Consider the following 24,634-nt stretch of genomic DNA (forward strand, 5'->3'; position numbering starts at 1 on the left):
GGGACCTTGCTCCTCGCCCTGCTCCGGACAGCCATGTGCGTCTAGCCATGTCGCTGTATCCTCTGGGGTGTCAAAAAAGTGCGCTTTGTCTTTATAAAAAATCTTGGGTACAGCAGCATATAGTTCAATCCAGCCGTACACAGTCTCCTCTTAATAGCCACGTAGCTGTAGCGTTGTCTTTGGACTAGCATGGTATAATCAGGATATGCAGTGATGGTCGCAGCTGCTCTTTTTATCGTCCCTCCCTTCCTGAAGAACTCTAAGATCTTTTCCCTGTCTCTATAATTCAGGATCTTCGCATTGATTGCTCTCGGAGGGGTTCCAGGTTGCGGTTTTCTCATCAGTGCCCTGTGCGCGCATTCGACCGCAAATCCTTGGGTGAGCTTGTTTGCACCGATCTCCTGCAGGGTCATGTTTTCCACATAGTTTGTGGGGTCGTGGCCCTCTTCCCCTTCCGACAGGCCAACCATGCATATGTTATTACGTTGGGCTCTTCCTTCCGCCACATCTGCTCGATTCTCCAGGTTGGCTACCTGTGGTTCAATATGTGGACTGCCTTGGAATTGTCTTTGCTGGTGTGTTTGTTGATTTTCACAGCACTCTCCAGGCCACTGGTCCTTTCCGCCAGCGTCCTTACATCTTGTCTTAGTAGGTTGTCCTCCACTCCCATTGCATCTATTTTCGTTTCCAATGCAGTCCTTAATTCTGCCATCGTCTTCTTCCCACGAAGCTTTCAGTTACGTTATGACTGCCAGTACCGTGTGATTGTCGCTTGGCATCGCCGCACCAATGGATGCAATAGTGCCGCCTTGCGCTGGGGCTTTGGGCGACTGCTGTGGTTTAGCGAAAATGTCCATTATGGGCTGTTTGCATTTAGCCTTGCCCCCTTTCGCCGACATTTCTGTTCTCTTCTTTATTTCAAGTCTGGCGCACAGGCCACGTTCCAGTCTGTATTCCCGCACTGTTGCCCACCTGCCTTCAGGTCTTCCAACTCACAGTCCCGTGTCCACACCACTTGCGCCTTCACTGTGGCTGCTTCTTTTGCTAGGTGGCATGGCAGCACGCTTCCGTTTTGCCTCCGGACCCCGGGTGCATGTGTCCAGGGGGGCTCCGGAATGAGTGTCCCAGTTCAAACCCTAGCTTTTGCCAGGAGAGGGCCTACTAACATCTGCAGGGTGCTCCCTCCTGATTGCCTCATTACAGGCGCTTCAGCGCTTCTCGCGCCTGTGTTTCCTCTAAGTGTTCATCTGCAGCAAGTATTATAAGCACAGTGGAGGGGGTGCAGGCCACGCAGGGCCAGTCAAATCCTTTATACCATTGTTTGGGGGGACGTGCCCCGCCGTGTGAGCTGTATTTCCCAGCGCATTGACCAGCCCTCTATCACGCTCCGGTATTTCAGCCTCAGTACGGCCGATCCTCCACTTGTCTGCCCCTCCCCCACTGCACTCTTACGATCTGCATTAATTTCGGCATCCCCGCCTTTCGCCACAGTTCTCAAGCCAAGCTGCGGAGGGTTAATTCAGGATGATTTGCGCTCTGACGCCCTGTGGCCTTGATGTGCTGTGGCTCATGGGATGGCCGTCCTGTGCCTCAGCCAGCCTTTATTACAAGTGTTCCCAAAGGTGTTGTACCGCCAACCTCTCCTCTGGGCCCCCAGCACCCGTGTCCAGGGGTGGGGGGGTTCAGGGGCCGTGGCGCAGCCCTGGCTGCTTCCTGTGCCCCGGGTGGGGTGCTCCTCCTCCGTATCCCAGCCACAGGCGCTTCGGGCTTCAGCCTCACATGCTCACACTATATCCCATCCAAAGCTAATATTGTTGTGCGCTGCCTCAAGCATTTTTACCATACAGGGCCAGGTGGTTCTGTTCCTCGTATCGTTTGGCTCCCGCACTTTCAGGGGCAGTGAGGTCACGACCAGCCCTCCAGCATGCCTGACGTCTCTTTCTTTGTTTGGATGTCCGTGTGCTCTTCCGTGTCCCCACGAGCACACTTATTTGTTTTGCCGTGGCACGTATCAGTTCTATTCCTGTGCAGCTGCGTCCACGCTAATCACATTGGCAAACCTTCCGGGCGCTCCGTGTGCTCCCAGCACGGAGCCACAGACCGCTTTGCGCACTCGTTTATATCAAAGGCGGGTCCGCCGGCGCCCGTAATGTCGTCCTCTGCGTTTAGGGCAGCTTGGGCCCCTCCACACCACGCTAGCCTCTCGCACACGCGAGCCCTCCTTCCCTCATAGACAGCCGCGCATCATTACCGCTTTGACACTTGTTATGATTGCCGCGATATGGGCTCCCGGAGATTTCTTTGTTCCTCCTCTGCCGCCATTCGTAGCCAGTCTTTTCTTTCTTGGCGGGGCTACAATGTGACAAAACTTCAGTTCCCAACGCCTGATCCTGGCGTAAGGTGCTGCATTCAGCGCCGCTTTTCTTCTTATAGATTCTCGATTGCTTTCATTTCGAAGTTAGTTGCTTGGAGTCGTGCGAATCCACGGATCGATGGACGGATCTGGGAGCTCCGAGAAAGAGCAGCCTGTTACATGGCTGCCAGGCCACGCCCCCATCAGATGCCTTGTTCATCACTTTTGGTGGGTCAAAACCAAGCTGTCAAGCCTCCTAGCTAGGTGAATGTTGATGGCCATCAATGAGATGTATGAGGGGCAGCACAGGTCTTGGCCAGCAAACATGCATGCCCATGCCCATGCCATCAAAGACACGTTCCATGGCAGACTATCAGCAAGGCGCCTACTTGGGCTTCCCCATCAGCCTTTTGCAAACACTACTGCTTGGATGCTAGCGCCAGATCTGAGGCTGCATTTGGCCAGGCAGTTTTGAAGAACTTGTTTTCTTAAAGGGGCAACTCTCCTCCCAAGGGCTGCAATCAGTTGTAGTCGCCCATACAGTATGGAGGAAAGGGGACGGGAGGTAGGAGTAATTATTTTACTCATCGTAGTGACTAACGTACTCCTAGTCCATAGTCCCCTTTCCTCCATACGTCCCACCATCCTCCCCCGTAATAAACCGGTGTCATTAGGCAACTGTAATATAGCCAACGCGTCAAAGGGGACTGAGGTGTGGTGCTGGTGGGCGGAGCCAGAGAAGCGCATGCTCCCAGGGGCGCACCCTTGCATGCATCGAAATTTGAAGTGGAGACAATTTTTCTGGTGAAAAATGATCTGTTTTCCGTCCCTAGCGAGGGACGCCCATACAGTACGGAGGAAAGGGGCCTATGGACAAGGAGTACGTTAAGTCACTACGGTGAGTAAAATATCATTTTTACCTGAGTGGTGCTAAGTTTGGTTGGTTTTAATATAATGTATTTATTTTCTCAAATTTATTCTGGAAACCGGTTTTAGAGTATTTTTGAGTATTCTCGTGGCCGCTCTGTCATTTTTTACGTTGTTAGTTGCTGATTACTGGCTACTGCTCACATTATGTCCAAAAGGAAAGCTGCCACTTCAATTTTACATAAGGACCACCCAAAAAAGTCTAAAGATCTTTGAACCGATACATTAGGTTAATGTTTTAATCTCAGAAATAATCTAATCAAGGATATTGATTGCTTAGATTCCACAGGGGAAAAGGAGAGGGAAGCTGATGGATGAAGACGAAACTTAGTGTTACCCCTGCAAGTATAGGTTCAAATTGTGTAGTCCTGGTAGGTGGATGTGAATTTATGGAGCAGGATAGGAATGACAGAGTCATCCATAAGTACAAGAGAATCCTGCCCTGCTTGTATAACAAAACAACCTAAGGGCCCTCTTGAAGTTTTTGAGGTAGGAATGAGAGCTGGTCAGACAGGTGGGAGGAATTTTGTTCTGCCAGTAGGCAAAGTGGTGTGGTGCACTACAGGAGTTATCCCTTCGAACATCATTGACATTTATGTCCAAAGGGCGATAGAGGTCACCCCTGTAGCTGAAACCACAATAGTTACAATTGAACCTGTTGAAGTTGCAACTAAATCACCTGCTAATGTATGTGCTGTTATAGAATGTGTTAAAGGAAGTTCTCAAACAGCAGCACCAATTGGACTTGAGGAAGGAGGCATGCCCTGATCAACAGGGTGAGGGTATGATTGTGGTTGAACCAGCTACCTCCCTATTGAACAGATATTCCCTATTAAGTGAGCTGGGTGTGGAGGATGATCATGGTAAAGTGGGAGGGGGTGAACAGAGACCAAATTCAGGCGGGGGAACTAGCAAGGGTGGGAAAACCTGTATTATCCAACAAAGTAGAACACGGGTAAAAAGGGAACCCAGCTCAAAAAACATACTATGGCAATAGACAATAAAGGGGGGTATCAAATGCTTGCAGCTAAAATTGACCAGGAATTTAAGATCAAGGAGACCAGGAATTTAAGATCAAGGAGAAAAAAAACTCCACCTACTGATTGTAATGTCACAAGACCTCCTAGAGATATCTGAGAAGGAGTTGGGACCCATGAGAAGGCAGGCCTAAATCACTGTGCTCCTAGTTGCTCCTGGCTGTCTGACTAATCTGGGTAATAAGAACCTACTCCAACAAATCAGAGGAAATCAACCTGGCCCCAACCAATGATGTTATTAACCAGCATTTAGACAAAAATGAGGGCAATACACAAACAGTCCACTTGCATGGGCATAATACGAGGGAGGTGGGGGTGGAGAGGGCCGGGATGCCTTCATTAAGGGAAGAGGGTCATCTAGCGTAGAGCTCCTATCAGTGTTTGTGCAACATCCCTAGGCTATCAAGGGATATGGTAAACTCCCTGGTAAATAAGTGTACTCATTGGATTAGGTATGTCAAGGAGTGTACTTGAGGTGTGTGTGGCGACCGGTACCCAATAGCTCATATGATTGTATCCAGATCTTCCTTACCAATAATTGGCTGGTAGAAGGACTCTTGCCCATTGATTACCGCGCCTATCCACCAGAGGGAACATCAATAAGTATACAAATGTATTCACCAGCTTTATGGGAACATTTGATGAGCCCAAGTAGAACCGGTCCCAATGGATGTCATCAACCCAATGGGATTGATGCAGCAAAAACAGCTGCCCAGACAATTTCAGGGGACCAAGAGAGAGTCCAACTCCATATTAGGGAGGGGGGCCTTGAGAATGTTGATTGACGTACTCCGGGCAGCAGAGTGTAAGTCCCAGCCCAATACTGTAGCCTACGTTCATGGAATACAGCTGGCTTATTAAAGCATGTGTCGATCCCGAGTTGAAAAAAATTTGTTTGAGTGTACCAGCTCATCTTTTTCCAGGATATGTGGGCTACCGAGTTGATTAAATTCCAGGGCTATCTGTCATTCCAGATCCTGGCACAAAAAGGCTTGAGGGGCAGCCCAAGTGGCGGTTTACTAATTTGGGCAGATCATAATTTAAATTGACATAAGGGTAACCGGTATACCTGCACCTCAGTAACTGGTAGCTCTAACTCCTAATGGGCATCCTCTTTTGTTTAATGTGTATAATAGATCGAATTTCTTAACAGCCAACAACTCAGCCCTCCTCCTACTGCTTGACCTGTCTGCAGCCTTTGACATCGTAGACCATTAAATTCTGTGTCAACACCTTGACTCAGCAGCTCTTGTCTCTCACAAAGCTATTTCCTGGATCTCCTCCTTTCTGCATGATAGATTTGAGAGTCTTCTCAATCAATGACTCGCTCCCTGCCCCTATAACCTATGGAGTCCCCCAAGGCTTGTACCTCTGCCCCACCCTCTACAACATATTTACCAAATGCCTGTCTGACCTGTTAGATGACATGGGCATATCATACACAAACTATGCCTATGACGCACAGATCCTCTCTTCTCTCACTGGAAACTAATCTGACTCCAACCCTTTCCACTCAGTCTACCAAGCCATCCAGGCTTGGATGGCTTCACACCTGCTCTGTCTGAATGGTGACCAGACCGAAATTCTTTTGGTCGGCTCACAGACTCTACTCAGCTAACTGTACCAAGACTACAAATACTTCACCATTGATGGCATTACCATCCCAGTATGCAGCAAGGTTAAGACCCTAGGCATTTAACGAGAGGCCACCCTATCCCTTACAAGGCAGGCCAGCATCATTGCATCCTCTGCTGCACACACCACCAAGCTAATTAATGCCAACAGACCCTTTCTGTCTTCTCCCAGCTGTCTCACCATTGCCCGCACGTTCATAGGATCAAGACTGGATTATTGTAATGCTCTATTTGCAGGCACATTCACTCGCATCATTAACAAACTCCAGAACAATGCACTGAGGGCCACAATTAGCACCCCGAGACTTGAGTACATCTCTGCCGCTAGAAGAAGTGCGCATTGGCTTCCAATCCGTGTATTATCTATAAAACTTAAGCCATCACAAATGCCTCTCCAATACCACCCCAAGGTAACTCTCTCAAAACGCTAAATCATTAAGACCAACCCGCTCCTTTTATATGCACAGACTTATCGCCCCACGTTTCTGACTAAAGAGATCTGGGGGGTTGAGCTTCCCGGTCATCTCCTGCAAGAATTGGAACACTTTTCCCTCGTCTCTGAGATGAGAACAATTCTATTGGACCTTATGAAAGCTGCTTAAGACTTTGCTGTTTAAATAAGAGCTCAACCCTTGCCGGAGCCCACTAATGATGCCCATCTATTGTACTCAATGTCTCACTTTTCTGATACAATTCTGTAACCAGAGCCTTGATGCCTCTGGGTTTAGAGCGCTTAACTGCTCAAATAAATGAACAAACAAAAAACAATTGATAGAGTTTGAGTTGGTCCAATCTTGGGATGAATCTGTCCCGACTAATACTTATGTAGTGATAGCTGGAGATTTCAATCTGCAAATTGAACCCCTAGTCGACCTCAAAGGGATTTCGGATTACCAGGATGAAGTATGGGACGTTTGTCCCCTATCAGCTGCCCAACCAAAAGAAGCCTCACCTCTTGGCCGCCAAAACAGCTCACATTATATATGCGCTTAAGCTAACGGCTCCTCCATTATTGATTAGATTTGTATATCTCTTACGGGTTGCAATAGGATAATCAAGTTTGAGATTCATGATGGATAAGAAAGTGATCATAGGCCACTATCAATCTCCATTGTGGTGTCACGTGATCGGATCCTGGCATGCAAAGCGATGGATTTTAACCAGGCTATAAATATAGAAGGGCATGCAAGAAGAGGAGTAAAATGGGCAAAACTCGTGGAGCAGGATATTAAACCACACCTTTACAGATAGTCCACCCTCAGATTGAGACTATACTCATCCGTCCGTCCCCTTTCCTCCGTTGTTTCGGGCATCCCCCAACATGGGGACGGTTTTGGAACCATTGGCAGCAAAAAATTGAGCATCCTCTTTAAATTTACGATAGCACACGGCCACGGGCATGGGAGCGCCCCTCCGGCACCTCACCCCAATCCCTTTTTCAGCACGGGCGGTATTGGACCTGGTGGCTAGGCGCTGAGACTTCGTAAACTTTATTTTGTTTTTTTCAATCTTATTCACCTCCCTTCCGTGCCTCTCCTCCCCCGGTGCATTTCGGCTGCAGGAGGATTCACGAGAGGTGCCTCATGCAAGCACTCATTCCCGACCTTGGACCCCCATTCACTCTCTTGAGTGCCTGGTGCCTGACCACGGCTGGGATGCGTGTGTGGCTTGCACACTCTTGGTCATTGAAGATTTGGTTGTCGTGTTCGAGGGAGATCTTCCACACTTCTCCTCCAGTGCATCTTAAGGACTTTGTCTTCAGGACCTCTCGTCAAGACAAGGTAGGTCCTTTGTTTAGTACGGCTCCTCAGCGCAGCAACTCCTTTCCAGGGGTCCCCACAAGCAAGGGTTCCTTGGATTCAGGCTCTGACAGGCCGAAGTCTCTAAGGTTGCCGGCCCCCAAGCCAACGGGCCCTGAGGCTCTTCTGTGTGATCCATGGGCAGACCTGAGGCCGTCAAGGCTACCGACTCCCAAGCCAAGGGGCTCAGGGACCCAACCGGGCTGTCCTCAGGAGGGGTATCAAATTTGTCCTCTTCTTCATCCCCAAGGGGTAAAGGCTCGCCAGGTTCTGCTGCCAAGAGTTGGTCCTCGGCACAATCAGGACCCTCTTGCCCAGGGACACACCTTGGAGTTACAATGCAGATGCCCAAGTATTCCACTGGTTCCCCATCAGGAGCTCCACGTCCCTCAGCTCCTGGAAGAAGTGCAAGCCATGTTACGGAAGGGGGCACTAGAGCCCGTTCCCCAATGACTCCGGGGCTCTATTCCAGATACTTTCTGTTAAGAAAGAAGACAAGGGTTCGGAGACATGCACCTTCTAAACAAGTACTTGAAATCCCAAGAATTCAGGATGGTCAAGTTGCAACACGTGCTTGGCCAGCTGGAGGAAGGGGATTTCTAGGCTTCATTGGACCTAGAGGATGTGTACTTACATGTTCGGTTCCTGGTACAAGGCCAACACTATCAGTTCAAGGCCTTACCTTTTAAACTAAAGTCGGCCCCAAGGGTGTTCACAAAATGCCTGGCTCCGGTGGTGGCCCAACTGCGGCTGCAGGGCGTACATGTATACCCGGACGATTGGTGGGAACTGGCCGACGAGCACACGAAGGAGACCATCCGGCTGCTGATGTAGCTCGGGTTCTCCGTGAAATATCCGAAGTGCTGCTTAACGCCATCGCAGAACGCGCTGTTCCTTAGCACCAGACTCAACAGAGTGGCTTGCCTGGCGTCCCCCTGAGAGAAGAGGCTAGCAGTCATACAAGGGAAGGTACAGTGGCTGTTAGCGAAGCCGGCCGTGGTTCGGGCCATCAAGTCTTTGCTGCGCATTATGTCGTCCTGCATCTACCTCTTCCATCTCTGCAGGTTGCAGATGTGACCCTACAGGAATTCTTGGATGCAAGTTGTATACAAGTATCCAGGAATTTAGCAGACAAGATCCCCCTCAACGACGGGCGATAGAGTGGTGGTGGGGGGAACGCTCCCACATTGCCCAAGGGGTGGGATTTCACACCCTGCCATACCAGGAGACGGTCACCACGGACGCATCTCTGGAAGGTTTGGGGGGCTCACACCGGACTTCTACACGCCAGAGGTCTATGGCTTCTGGAGTAGAAGGATCTGCACATCAACATCCTGGAGTTATGGACCGTGTTCTGGGCCCTCAAGTTTTTCTTACCGTCTTTGAGAATCAAGGTGGCAACGATCTTCATCGACAACACCAAGACCATGTTTCACATCAGGAAACAAGGTGACACTTGATCCCTGGCGCTCTCCAAGGAAGCTCAGGACATGTGGCATTGGGCCATCGGACAGGGGATGTTCCTCGTCCCTTTCCACCTGGCAGGCATCAAGAACACCATTGTTGACTCCCTCAGCTGGGAGCTGCTCTCCTGCCACGAATGGGAACTTCACCAGGATCAAGTGGACTGTCTGTTATTCAAATGAGGCAGACCTCCAGTTGATCTGTTTGCCACGGCGGCAAACTCAAAATGCCAGAAGTTGGCCAGCAGGTTCCACCAACCCAGGAGCATGGGGGATGCTTTCTCCTTCCCAAGGTCTGTTTCTGTATGCCTTTCCCCCGTTTCCACTCCTGCTACGTGTGCACTGTCGGTGCAAGATGATACTCATCGCCCCGCGGTGGCTGGGGCAGTCTTGGTATCCGGACCTACTCAACCTGTCGGTGTCGCCTCCAGTCAAGCTGCTGGTACTTCTGGATCTGCTCTCCAGGGAGGGAAGCGCAATCCTTCATCATGACCCAGGATCTCTGAACCTGAAGGCATGGCTCCTGCAGCATTAGAGTTTGGAGGCTATGAATTGCTAGCGGAATGCAGGGAGTTCCTCGACAAGGCCAGGGCGTCGGCAACTCTAAAGTGCTACAGCCATAAGTGGAATCATTTTGCTATGTCGTGTCGGTCGCAGAAGATTACCCCTCTGAGGGTCATGACCCCACAGTTTCTTCCATATTTGCTATCCTTGGCATAAGCTGTTACCCCATTCTCACAAACGACTATGTAAAAGTTAGTGCACCACCAAAAGCTTGCAAAACACTGGATCCCAGTTACAAGAACTACTGGTGGTTCAGAATGACTGTACCAACAACATAAAAATATATAGAAAAATACACATTTTATTACAAATTATTCACCACAAATTTTTAAAAACATCTTACAATTACTAAATTGTGCAGATGATGTATGGTTAATAAAGAACCAATGTCAAGAAAAAAAAAAGTGGAGTTAGTACGTGAATGGAGTAATCTCCAGATTCAACAGCTATATTCAAAAGATTGTCAATCGTTCAGAACTATACATCTTGATGTTCCTTCATCACAGGTTGGGTAGAAGCAGAGATATGATGTTTGCAATCTGTGATATAAGCTACAATGTCTTTAACTTATCAGATAGCCAACATATGTTTCGGCGTACTGCTTTCGAAAAGGCACTATCTCTAGTGTCTTTCTATGCTGGTCTAGTCGTCTTCAGTACAATGATGATGATTTATGGTGTTATATCAGAAAACACTACCCTTTCTTTCATATGTAGTAGTTATTCAAGCCCACTGCAGAGAGGAAAGAAATGCATGAGTTTTTAGAAAACTCAATCTATACTATTTAAAATATTTATTGAACAGCCATTTGAATGCAATGACAAAAGTGGCCACCAACTTTAATATTCTAACCAAGTCGAATCGGAATGATTATCCTTGAAGAATTCAAGGTGTTTTAATTTCTTGAAGTAAATTCAAGGGATTCAGTACTGCCTACAACATGAGATTTGAGCCGGTCAGTGTGTGTGTGTGTGTGTATATATATATTTATTTCTGAGGCTTGTGAACGGACTTGTCTGTCGTTTGAGATAGTTTCTTTCTCCTAGTTTTAACTTTGAAGGCAATATGTGTGGCAAGATGCTAAAAAGCCTCTAAACAGATGTCTCCCTGCAAAATAAGGGCAGAATTGCACAAACCGCCATCATTCATTGTTTGCGTACTATATGTAAAGGTTTTAGATCCTTTCTCAATTCATTTTTTAGAAAAACAAATGTTTATTACCTGCTTTGCTCTTAAACGAAAATAAACTTGTGGTCTAGTTGATTCTCCGCATGAGAAGTAGGCATAAATGCATTGTTTTCAAGCACACATTCTGTGCTGTCAGGGTTTTTTCTTATTATTTTTTTCGAATTTGCAGCATCGCATGAGGCAGACTCTATAAATACATCAAGTTGTGCGAATATATTTTAAGACCACATTGTAGTTGTGATTGTTAGTTATTTGGAACCAGTGGAAAGGTACTTACTCGGTCTCAAAGTGAATTCAGAGAGATGCGAACAGCGTTACTTGCCGCGCGTGGTTCCGTTCGTTCGATTTACTTGGTTTCAACAGTCCGTGTCGCATGTTTGTATACGTAGGCACATGAGACTGTTCGAGCGATTGCCATGTTGAATGAGTGAACTACGACTGCTATTATATTGCAAAGTCAAGAACATGTTTTTATTAGAGATGGTTAAAGCTCTGTCAATTACATAAAATATTGAGTGGTTACTGGCAAAATATAGCCAAATTAATTGTTATCCTTACTCAATTCTGTCTTTACTGGAATGATAATAAATATTCAAAATCTGTTCCTATTTCGAGTTTTGGACTCATCATTAGTTAGATGGGATCAGTTGGAAAAGTGTGTTGTAACGTGTTGGATATAACGTAATCACCTTACCGAAAGCAATACGCCGAAACATATGTCGACTATCTGATAAGTTAGACATTGTAGCTTATATCACAGAGATTGCAAACATCATTTCGAGGGGATTGGGTCCTCCGACGTATTCCATATCTATGACGGGTAATGTCCACAGCTGTGCTGCTTCGGAATATCTTCGGCATCTGCGTCGATGACGTTGATGCGCCGTCCCCGAGGACCTCCTCCGACGGCCGACGTCACCCGATGTGATAAGTAGGACGCACGACTCCCATAGCCTCAGTTCCGTTTTTTCCGCGAACGTGTTCGCTTGTGAATCTCGGTACGCCTCGACTATTTGGAGTTTGCTGTTTTCTTCTCGGTTCTTTGAACGTGTTCGGTTTTTTGTGAAGACCTGTTCGTGGCGATGTCTACTTCGTCTTCAATCCCGCGTCCGGTCTTCAAGAAATGCGGGGACTGTGGGTCCAAGATGTCTGTCACGTACTCGCACGACGCCTGCCTCTCGTGCCTCAGGGAGGCCCACGATACGGACGACTGTGTCGACTGCCAGTCGCTCACAGTCAAGGCCTTGCGGGAACGCAAGAAGAAGCTGTCGGTAGGTCGGGTGTCTAAGCCCCGGAAGTCAAGGTCTGCGGGGCTTTCGACGGATGACTCGAGAGGCGACTCTCCGCGTCATCGTCGGAAGTACAGTGGGTCTCCTTCCAGGAGTCGGTCTCGCCACTCCTCCGCCTCTTCGAGGCATTCCCAGAAGCGCCCGCATCAGTCGCCTTCCCCGTCCTCTTCCGAGGACTCCGCCCGTCGGCGGGTCGCTTATCCCACCATGCAAGCGACACCGGAGGAATGGGCTTCCTTCGGGAATCAGATGCTAGCGATTCTTGAATCGCAGGGCACCGGTCCGTCCGCGCCTCCGAGTGGGGTCGGTCGGCACTGGTCGAGAGACACCGCTCGTATGCCTTTGGGCTCGGGTGATCGGCACGGCTCGCGGGAGAGGTCCTGCTCAGACAAGGGTAGCCGTTCTCGCCATGCCCGTTCCAGGTCCCGGTCCTCGATGCGCTTGAGACCGTGTGATCCTGTGCCGTCTTCGAAGAAGACGTCGACGCCTGTGGCGCCGAGGTCGTCGACTATTTCTCTCGAGGCTCCGGCTCCGAGTGGTTCGTCGGCACCTAGGTCGTCGAGAGACACACTCGGAGCTCCGGCTTCGAGGCCTGTGTCGACGCCGTCGATGCTGGCGGCGCTGCAGCTGACGTTGACGCCGTTTCTGTCGATGCCGACTCGTTCGGCGCCCTCAACGCCTTTCGAGGCAGTGGTGTCGGATGGGGCCCCGTGGCAAGGGGTTTGTCCCTAGAAAGGCTCTGGCTAAGGCACAGCTTTGGTCCCCAGATGTCTTCCTCTCACTGCTTGGAGTACATTTCAGAGGGTGATGAAGGCTCTGATGAAGGCTCTGATGAAGGCTTGGTTCCGGTTACGGTACCATATGAGCTTATCTCGGGCCATAGCCAGTTTGATGACATGAGGCAGTCACTGCATGATGCCAGTGGACTGGACACCTCTCCGGAGGTGGAGTTTTGTAGGCCGGAGCCTGGCACTCATGCCGATTCTTCATATCAGCGCCTTATGTCTCGGGTCACCGAGTACTTGGGTTGGTCAGCTCCCTCAGGGGAGTTCGTTCAGGATGATCTCACGGACATCCTTGATCTTGGTCTCCCCACTGACCCGGTATTGCCGTTTCATATGGCTCTGCAGAGAAGAGTGGCGGCGGCTTGGACTGCTCCGGAGAGTCTCCCGGCAGTGGGAAAGTTTTTTTCGTGAAAATACCGTCCAGTCAGTAGCGACCCCTGCTACTTGTCCAGGCACCCCACACCAGAGAGTTTGGTGGTGCAGGCGGCTACGGCCCTGGCAAATCAGGCGTTGTATCCTACCATCCCTCCGGATAGGGACGACAAACGTTTTGATGGCTGGGCGAAGAAAGTGTTTTCTTCAGGGGGTATGGCGCTTCAGGCGGCCATCTCCATATGTGCCTTGTCTCGTTTCACACACACTCTGTGGAACTGTGTTGCATTAGTGGCTGAACATATTCCCGAAGGGGACGAACGGGATGGAAGTCTGGGTTCGCTCCTGATGTTCATTCCTGGCTCCTCAACATGCCCTTTTACGGTGAACCTCTTTTTGGCAGCAAGGCTGACGAGAGCCTTGAGAGGTTGCAGACCTCCAAAGCTGCAGCGAAGTTGTTGGGCGCTGCAGTTCGACAACCTCCGCCTTTTCGTCCTAGGGGACAGCAATGGAGGGGAGGTTCCTTTCGCTATTACTCGTCCTTCAGTAAAGCGAGAGGAGCTAGCAGTCAAAGAGACCACCATAAGAGTGCCAGAGGTGGAAACGAGGGTACTCGAGGTGCCAAGGCCGCTCGGGCAGTTGCCTCTTTGCCCTCAGGCAACGCCGCAGCCGCTACCACTCAGTCATGAGGCCACGTCCCATGGTTCGCCGGTTGGGGGAAGGCTGGCAAAGCATCTTGTAGAGTGGCGAGCTATTACTTCAGATGTGTGGGTTCTGGAGATCATAACCCACGGCTACTGTCTTCCCTTTCGGCAGAGGCCTCACGACAATCCACCTGGGAACCTCTCTTTGAAGAGTCCGGATCCACTCCCTACGCAGGAAATTCAAGCCCTGCTGGAAAAAGGCGCCATAGAACTGGTGCCTGTGGCGGAGAGGGACAAGGGATGGTATTCCCCTTATTTTTTGATTTCAAAGAAAGACGGGGGATTGAGACCCATCATGGACTTGCCCGGTTTGAACAAACTCCTCAGGAAGGACAAGTTCAAGATGGTTACTCTCTCTCAAGTCCTCCAGGCCTTTCAACTTCAGGACTGGTTGGTGTCTCTCGATCTCAAGGACGCTTACTTCCATGTGCCGATCCATCCCAAGCACAAGAAGTACCTGAGGTTCGCGGTTGGCGACTAGCACTTTCAGTTTTGGGTCCTGCCGTTCGGATTGACCTCCACCCCCCCCCCCCCTATCCCCCTCCCCCGAGGGTTTTCACCAAGCTCGTGGTGGTGGTAGCGCATCTCAGGAAAGGGGGGAAATTCACATCTACCCTTACCTGGACGATTGGTTGATCAGGGGGAGCTCTCCCGAGCAAGTCCTGGATCATCTGTCCGTCACCTGCCACTCCCTTCACAAGCTGGGCTTCTCCCTCAATTTAAAGAAGTCCCATTTGACACCAACGCAGCGGCTCCAGTACATCGGAGCAGTGCTTGACACATCCCTGGGGCAGTGTTTTCATCCCCAGGTGAGGGCTCTTCACATTCAGCAGATGGTGCACAAGTTTCAACTTGCCCAGAATCTCCCAGCGTCCGAGTTCTTGAGACTGCTCGGCCTCATGGCGTCCTGCATTCTTCTGGTGCCAGAGGCTCGTCTGCGGATGAGATCTTTGCAGTGGGCACTCAAGCTCCAGTGGTCTCAGTCCTCCGGCAGGCTGTCGGACCCTGTTCAGGTGCCGCCCTCTTGTCGCCCAGGACCTTCTGTGGTGGGCCGTCGAAGGCAATCTGATGAAGTGGTCCCCACTTTGGCTGCTCTGGCCGGAGGTGACGATCGTGACGGACGCATCCCTCACGGGATGGGGAGCTCATGCCAACGAGTTGACAGTCAGTGGTCGTTGGTCTCCGTCGGAGTCCAGACTCCATATCAATCTGTTGGAGCTGAGGGCCGTCAGGCTTGCCCTGAAGGCTTTTCTGCCGACTGTGCGAGGGAAGAGTGTCCTGATTCTAACGGACAACACGGTGGCCATGCACTACCTCAACAAAAAGGAGGGGGGCAGGGTCACTTCCTCTGTGCAGGGAGGCGATGCAGCTCAAGTTCTGGGCCATCCAGCAGGAAGTTTCGATCTTGCCCGTTCATCTGGCAGGAGACGACAACAAGACGGCGGACGCTCTGACAGGCAGAGCACGATCTCTCACGAGTGGGAGCTGGCTCAGGAGATTCTCCTGGAGATCTTTGCCCTTTGGGGGACCCCTTAAGTGGATCTCTTCGCCTCCAGTGTCAACCGGAAGTGCGAAAGGTACTGCTCGGGGGAATTTCCTCCAAAAGGAGCCTTAGGAGACACGTTCGTGGTGGAATGGTCATTCCCACTGCTGCACGCGTTTCCTCCAGTCCCCGTCATCCCGCAAGTACTGCGGAGGTTACGGAGGTTCGGTTCCCGGATGATCCTCATTGCTCTGGCGTGGGCCCGGAGGACTTGGTACCTGGACCTTCTCGACTTGTCCATCTGCCCTCCACGTCGTCTTCCCTACCGAGACGATCTGCTCTCACGGGAGGGGGGGATCAGGTCCTCTGTCCAGAGGTCAGATCCCTCAACCTTCACGCTTGGCTTCTGAAAGGTTGAGGTATAAGGATTGGGACCTCCCTGAAGACGTGATGGAGGTGTTGCTCTCGGCCAGGCGGCCGGCAACAAAGTCTCTGTACCGTTGCCGTTGAAGAAAGTTCTGCGACTGGTGGAGTTAAGAATGTGGATCCTTTTGAATGTGACATTCCCATGGTTGTCTTTTTTGCTTTCCTTGGCCCACAGGGGCTTGCAAGTGGGGACCGTTAAAGGTTACCTGGCGGCACTGTCCATATTTAAGCGCTCGTCTGAAGAATGTTCGTATTTTAAGATTCCTTTAATTTCTCCGTTTTTGAAAGGGCTCACTAATGTGTTCCCTCTGTCACCTTTTCTGGTGCCCGGTTGGGATTTGAACCTTGTTAAGTTTCTTATGGGTGCTCCGTTTGAGCCTTTGCATTCTTGCCCTTTGAGGCTGTTAACTCTGAAAACTGTGTTTTTGGTTGCGGTTACTTCCGCTCGCAGAGTGAGTGAGTTACAGGCACTTTCAGTTAAGCCACCCTTCGCTGTGTTTCATAAGGACAGGGTTGTCCTTAGAGTCCGTCCTTCTTTTCTTCCGAAGGTGGTTTCAGAATTTCATTTGAGCCAGAAGGTTGTTCTTCCGGCGTTCTATCCTCCTCCACATCCTGGTAAGGAAGAGGAGAGGCTCCATAGGCTTGATCCTAGGAGAGAGTTGAGCTTTTATTTTTCACGCATGTCCCGGGTCAGAGTGGACGATCAACTTTTCATTGGTTACGCTGGAAAGCGTTTGGGACAAGCTGTGACGAAACAGACTTTATTTTAGCTATCTCCGAGTGTTACCGCTTGGCGGGTAAGGACCCTCCAGCTGGCTTGCGGGCCCCTTCTACCAGGGGAGTGGCTGCGTCTACTGCCCTGCAGAGGGGTGTTCCTATTCGTCACATCTCTGATGCAGCCACATGGGCTTCAGTACATACTTTTGTACGGCACTACTCCCTCGATTCCATCCGAGGGCAGGATCTGGCCTTTGGCAAGGCAGTCCTTTATTCCGCAATTTGATTGGGCATGCTAAATTTGTGTTCTAAATTCTTTTCCCACCTCCTTGCTTGGTACTGCTTTGGGAGTCTGTCATAGATATGGAATACGGCGGAGGACCCAATCCCCTCGAAGAACAAGTTACTTTCTTACCTGGTAACATTCTTTCGATGGGATGGTCCAACGACGTATTCCATATCGCTCCCTCCCTACCTACCTTCCCCGCTGCAGAATTTCATTTGCGATTGCAGCTTGCGTTCCGCAAGGCCTTGTGTGTCTGACTAGCAGAAAACTGGTGGTACACGTTCTGGGGGAAAAAACTACAACTGAGGCTATGGGCGTCGTGCGTCCTACTTATCACATCGGGTGACGTCGGCCGTCGGAGGAGGTCCTCTGGGACGGCTCATCGACGCAGGACGCAGACGCCGAAGATTTTCCGAAGCAGCACAGCTGTGGGCATTTATGGAATACGTCGTCGGACCATCCCATCGAAAGAACGCTACCAGGTAAGAAAGTAACTTGTTCATCTCTGCTTCCACCCAACCTGTGATGAAGGAAAATCAAGAAGTATAGTTCTCGATGATTGACAATCTTTGGAATATAGCTGTTGAATCTGGAGATTTCTCCATTCACGTACTAACCCCACTGTTTTTTTTTCTTTTTTTCTTGACATTGGTTCCTTATTAACCATACAACATCTGTACACATTAGTCATTCTAAGATGTTTTTTAATAATTTGTGGAGAATAATTTGTAATGTGTGTTTTTCTATATATTATGTTGTTGGTCCATTCATTCTGAACGACCAGTTCTTCTTGTAACTGGGATCCAGTGTTTTTCAAGCTTATGTTGGTGCACTAACTTTTACATAGTCTTTTTTACGAATTGGGTAGCTGCCTTTTATGTTCTCTTTATCCATATCTCTTCCCCAAACAAAAGGCTGTCCCGCAATAACATAAAATAGGGGCCACCCATTGGTCTTTCACTTGGCATAAGCTGGGCTGGCTCACACATCCATCAAGGTACACCTGGCGGCCATCTCAGGTTACACCAGATCCCCGGAAACAATCCTTGCTGTTGTCCCACAGACTAGTTAAGGAGTTTGTCAAGGGGCTTTTTCAATCTTTCCCTCAGGTGAAGTGAAGGTACCTGCCCCGGTGTGGTAACTCAGCGTGGTCCTGACAAGTCATGGGAGCAACTTTTCGAATCTATGCATCAAGCCCCATTCAAGTTTCTCTTGTGGAAGACGGCATTCCTTGTGGCCATCACCTCAGCCAGATGTGTGGGTAAAATCCAGGCCCCATCTTGCAAGCAGCTGTATCTGGCTTTCCCCACATGCACAAAGAGTTTTCGGAAAAGACTTCTCAATTGTTTGTGAACTTTGGACCTGTGAACCATGGGAAAGCCTTATCCAAGACTGCCATCTCAAGATGGCTCTCTGGCTGCATTGTGCACCGTCATCTGCTGGTTAACCGGCCTCTGCCAGGCCGTCCGAGAGTCCACTCCACCAGAGCGATCGCTGCGTCAATGGCGTTCCTTTCTGGTGTGCCTCTGCTCGACATCTACAGGGCTGCAACATGGAGGTCCATGCATACCTTCGCAAAGTTCTACTGCGTTGACGGGGATTCCAGGGAGCAGTCAAGAGTCGGCCAGGCAGTGCACCGCAACCTGTTTGCTTGAGGTGAGTCTGTTCCAGGGGTAAGTGTTAGTTGCTTCTGTTGAGCCTTGCCACCTCGCGTGGTTGTGTAATGTGTACTACTGTGTATTCGTTATTCATGGTCATGTGAATCCATGCCAGACCCCATGCTGGAGAAGGCTTAAGTTATTCTTGTTCTCCAGCATAGGTATGGCATGGATTCACATCAAACCCTCCCTCCGGCCCCTCTGCGGTTCTTCTTGGTCATACTGACACTTTACATGCTTACCAAATTTGAAGATGGCTGCCAGAGGTGGGGCTTATGTAGAGGACTGTCATTGGATGTGGGCAGCATGACCCAGGGGACAGTGATTGGTTTAGAGGAGAAATACAGTTTTAAAGTGAAACTGTTCAACTATATTCCCAGCCTGACGGGGAATATTCATGAGTATGTGAATCCATGACAGACCCATGCTGGAGAACAACAGATCCAGGTAAGTAACTTGAACCTTATTTTCTCTCTCTGGGTCCCAGACCCTCTTAATATTTCTCAACAAACTCTTAAATAATTTCTCTTATGAGTGCTGGCCCAGATTCGCCTTTCTTGCGTGGTTCTGCTGGTAGATTTGGTTCACTCACCTGCCAAGTACTATTGTGCATCTCAGAAGTGTAACAAGAGTTCCTTTTCCTATGTCGGGGGCCCCAGGCCCTATAGTCCCAGCTTCTCTCTCCCCTATGGGCTTTCCACCATCTCCTCGGGGCCCCAGCAGCTTCCTGGCAATCTGCGTACCTTATCTCGTGGTCCTCGATGGTTCCAGGTCTTGCTTGGTTCGGGTAGCGCGGCTCTTCTTTCCTGTGCTCCTCGGTTCCCAGGAACGCCAGTAGCTTCCATTTCCTGGTTTGCCGAGCAGTCCTTCTGCTCTGGACGGGCTCCGGATCTTCTTGCTCCCGCCTCGGCGTCCCCGTCTGCCTTCTTCCTCTTTCCTGGGCTGTGTTGGCTCTCGCGGTTCCTCCAGGGGAGGGCTTGACTCTGTTATGAGCCCCTCCTTGTTTGTATAATTGCACAATGTCCATATAGAATGGAATGCTTGCTGTGGTTTCGCGGGGTGCTCTTCATGTCTCTGCACATCATCTTCTTCCCAGTACAAGTATGATCGCTCCTTATTGGGTTTGCTGAACGCTTCTCCGGGCAATGTTACTAATCTGTGTTTCAATCTAATTTGTTATCGTGAATTTCGTTCAATTATCCTGCTTGTCACCGTCCTGGTATGACATTCAAGAGAAATGTTTATTTTAATGGCAGCAGTCCATCCAGAAATAATGCAAAATAAAACAATTGAGTAAAAAATAGAAATAAATAATATCCACCCAAGGGACAGACCCTTGGAAAATTGCAAGTTAAGGGGGAAGAAGAGTTAAAGAAAACGGAAGACCCGAATGGTGTGTTTTGCTGTGAGATTGGAATAGGTTCATAGAGACTGAAGGAATCTGAATGGGTACGAAAAGAGAAAGTTGAGACAGAACCAAAAATTGATGGAGTACAAGGTGGTTGTTACCTCGTAAATCGTCCCTTACATCACACCGTTTTTACATTAAAGAACGGTAATACATCAAATTAGTCACTCATTTGATTAATGATTAGTACTTGTGTGGTCACTTTTTCTTGGAATCACCATAGAGGCCCCATCTGTTTACTCCAAAAATTGTGGAACACTTTATAGGGATGGCCAACGTGTGTGTGTGGCATCAAGAGGATGTCTGGGGAATTCTAGTACGAGAGCTGAATCCCCAGTTGTTTCAGGTTTCCACAACAACGATAGTCGTCAAGCCTCATTCCTCAGGACCTACTCGAAGACCCTTAAACTTGTACTCAAAGCAGCATGCCCTACTCTGGGCAGCAGCAGGCATATTTTTGTACTGGATGAATTGAAGTTTCCTATGAGAAATCTTCTTGAGATATTTTCTACAAGGTAGTTCGCGCTCCTGGGTCCTCCAGAGTAGGATTGAAATTGGACTAGAATCTAGGAAATGGTAACGATCTCTGTTTCTTTGTAGGCTCAATGGCAAGAGAACCTTAAAACGCTTGCCGTCCCCCTAATTGGCGAATAGAGCCGCACTTGCAAGTAGTGTGTGTTCAGCTTCCAGCATACTTCAAACAAGCAGTGTCTACTCTTCCTCGTCTCATTGGTTCTTTCAAGTGTTGGACTATCTACTCTACACACACACGCATGTAAGTGTGGGGTGTAGGGGTGACATGGAGAGGATAGGAGGGCGAGCGAGGGTGTTATGGAGTGTTGGAATACTGCGTTATAGGGCGGGGATCCCTCCCTGTGAGATCCTCCCTCTGAGTACCACCCCCAGGGAGACTATCGAGTAACGGCCTCACCTCCCTGGCCTCATGGGAAGGGGCTCCCCCTAGGGGAGAAGGGACGACTTTGAGGATTCTTCAGAGAACTTCAGTCGAATGCCCACTGATCACAAAAAGAAGTAAAAGATCCTGGGAAAGAAGGGGATGTTTACGGGAGCCATCAAATTAGCAGCCCACATTCTGAAGCATAAAATATGCCCTAACAAAGTCCTTTGCCTCTGCAAAGAGAACAGCATTTGCATAAATGTTCTGGAACTGATGGCAGCTGTAGATGCTTTCCAGTCTATAAAAAAATATCTGTAGAGAAAATTGATGGCAGTGGTTACAGTCAACACCTCCATATTTGATATTTTTAAGTAAGGCAGCCCAGCATCCCCTGTAGAGTCCCTTGAGGTACACATGCTCATGAAATGGGCATTCAAACGATCTGTTCGGCATGCTAAAAAACTCTAAATGCCGTCCGTTTACCCGCAGTAACTTGTATACTCTAGGGCAGTCGTTGACAACCCTAGGGAACAACCTTTGCCGCCTCCTTTTTCCCTTTTGCTTCTCAAGTGTGCTGTGCATGCTGCAACAACTGCCAGGCTGGATAATATCTCTGCACTCTTGGGCCTTGCAGCGCTAGGTAGTGAATCGTCTGCTGCCGCCCTTGACAATCTCCTTGTAAATTGCCCGGATCACCAACTCCTGGCCAGAGGACAATAGAGTGCACCCGGCTTAAAAATAAACCCCCTCTTAGCATGTTCCTGAGTTCATAGAATTCTGGCTGCAGGGCTTACCTAAGGATTGTGAAGACGCTTTCTTCGCCAAGGGTTAGGACAACTAACACAACCAATACAGAATGTAAAAGTTTCTGTCCTTCTGAAGGTGCATTCATCAGCAATTTCAAACTATACTAGATGCGTAGGGGATCTGTGTATATTCAAAAGGATAATTATAAAAATTACTTTTCTAAAACTCTACTTAAATCAATTGCAAAGTCATAAACTCTATTTGGTTCTTTTGAAGTTGATGTGCCTTCCATTCAAGCATATATATAGGCATACCTTAATTTAGTCTCTTGGAAAACAGTTTTCATCACTTCTGCAAGGAGAGTGGGTGAGACCTAGGCCTTTTCATTTATGAGCTTTTCATCAAATTTCATAAAGACAAAGTTTTAATTACCCGGTTGGGACCTCTTTGGCTAGTCTAATTCCTCGGCCACAAGGTTTCTACTCACTGGATATTAAAGGAGCTCTAATGAACTATACTGATGACACCCTGGGATGTGTCTATCGTCTTAACTCTTTGCCTCATTGGCCCCAATTCCATTGGCAAGATCGTTTTGAAAGCGCGCATAACAAGTTGATTTTCATCATGCTTCCAAATTGGCCCCCAAGCACTCTAAGGCCTCTTCTGGGAAAAGTCGGAGTTTGTTATACCGCAGCATGGGTGGCAGCAAAAGAGTTACTTGCCAGGGTTGCCCTGGAAGACCACTGCAGAGCAGCAACTTGGAAGGTGGAGCATGCACTTACCAGGCACCACTTTATGTACACTAAGGACAGAGGTGGGTCCAGCTGCTTCAGAGCTTGTTTAATTGTGGTGAGCCTCATTCATCTAGTAACTTGAAATGTATGGCCTAAATGTGCTCTAAATGCTTTGTAATCTAGTCAACATGTGAATCTAGGAACGATCCAATGCGGGAGAAATGCATGTTATTTTACTCTAACTAGTTCTCTCAGGTCACCATTAATATCTTAGCACCCGGTGGTGGGGTAGAGGGCAGTCAGCGTCTCCGGTAATCGTGGAGGACCAGCCGTCCTCTGGCCCATCGGGGAGTATGGACTGCAGGTGTTTGTTCGAGGTAAAATCCAAGTTCCCTGAGCAAGCAGTGGGAGTACTCATTTTCCCTACCGGGAAGAGGGTACATTCTGTCCCACCTTCCCCCAATTTCCACATCCCTGCCCTGCTCCTACCGCCTCCATCCCCTCTCCCGGCGACGGTCAGGGAGTTGGGAGGGCGGGGAGCTTTACCGAGTCTGAGGTACATTACCTATGGCACTCTGGTGCTTTAACAGAATCTAAAGAGCTTAGGGCTGTCCACCTCATTGGCCTGGTGGTAAAATGCCCAAAGTAAGGTGGATAGATCACTGAAGAGTCTGCAGTTTTTCGTTATGTACATATAAAACTGCTTTGTAAATGTACTGACTGTCTACAGGGAATATTCAATAGCATGTGAATATGTGAATCTATGAAAGTTACGAATGCTGGAGCACTATAGCTAGAAGTATTTACAGATGTGCAGCATACCAGCTACCCTTTACTCCCTAAAAGTAGGCAAATACCCAAAACAAAAATTAGGTTGCTTCAATTGTATATTCAGATCATTGGTACCAGCATAGCTTTGCTAGAGGATGGAGCTCTAATATTACTGCCTGATCTGAAGGGTGAATTTAAGGTAAACATGCATTTTTTAATTGGCATGCATTATTAAGCACAAATAAGCATGGATTACAAAATTGTGTCTATTTAGAGTTGACCTATTTTTGTTAGCCTAAACAATCACCACCCCTTTGAGTATGGGAGTTACTCTTTAATCCTTAAAGTCATTTTACTCCCACATAAAAATAAAATAGGGATTGAAATGCTCCCACTTGAAAATCTTATCTGGAGCCGTGCATGTTGTATGCTCTGTGGAAAGGACACTTGTAAATAGTTAAGCCATACTCTGAGTCTAGTCAAGCATGTTTGTCTGTGTAGTATTATTCTGTTGACTTATTTTCTTATGAAACTCTTGTCAAATCAGGGAAAATGTTTGTTCCCGTGTGGGCATATTTGGCCAGGGAGAGTTGTTGCTGTGCATGTGCATGATTTGACTTGGAAGAAAGGTACGTGATTGGTGATGTGCATGTGCTGATACCTGGGTTTGGTGCTATGCATGAGTGTTTGCTAGAGACTGTTTCCTACTTGTATGCTGTTTGGGTTGGATTTAATCCAGTAGTTTACTGTTGAACATGGGTGTGAGATTTTATTGTGCCAGAATAGTATTAGATCATGGAAAATGTAAGTGAAATGTCCAACTTTACCTTGCAAGACATGTGAACAGATGGCCAACAACAAAGTCCTGGCTGGTAGCCGGTCATTTCTCTATTACTTTGAATAGATGTGCAATATCTAAACTGACAAATCTTGGTTTGTGGCAATTTTAACCCAAAGGGCCACATTTTGAGTGGGGGCTGGGTTGGGGGGAGAGATGCAGTAAAAATGCATTGTGTACTGCACCACATTTCTCTATCAACATAGAAGGGATGAAATGAGGTACCACTTGACTTAATAATCCCATGTCTGTGTATCACATTCCGCCTAATTCAGTATGGGTCTCAGTTGGAAATAGTCGCTGAAATGCCTTACATTTACATTTTTAGTGACTATGTCAGGCAGAGGCTTTTCTACGCACTCTTCATGATGTAAATATGTGCCTCTTTGGTGCAAAATATTCTGGGAACATTTCACATTGAGCAATGCTTTGTGGGATTGCTTTTGCTTAGCAGAGGATGTTATATAGATGGTTCACTGCAATATTTATGGAGTCCTTATACTCTCAGCATGTGAAATGAGAAATGTAATAGACCATTGTAGTAACATATCTT

At 48.6% G+C, this 24,634-nt stretch overlaps 1 protein-coding gene across 2 annotated transcripts in view; it reads left to right on the forward strand.

The window, feature by feature from the left end:
• The window catches only part of CERS5 (ceramide synthase 5), a 952,246-nt gene that overhangs the window by 925,161 nt on the left and 2,451 nt on the right, over positions 1–24,634 (forward strand). The gene's annotated exons all lie outside the window — the stretch shown is intronic.

This window comes from Ambystoma mexicanum, chromosome 3q (assembly GCF_040938575.1).
Source record: "Ambystoma mexicanum isolate Mex_15411 chromosome 3q, UKY_AmexF1_1, whole genome shotgun sequence".
Taxonomy (NCBI): domain Eukaryota; kingdom Metazoa; phylum Chordata; class Amphibia; order Caudata; family Ambystomatidae; genus Ambystoma; species Ambystoma mexicanum.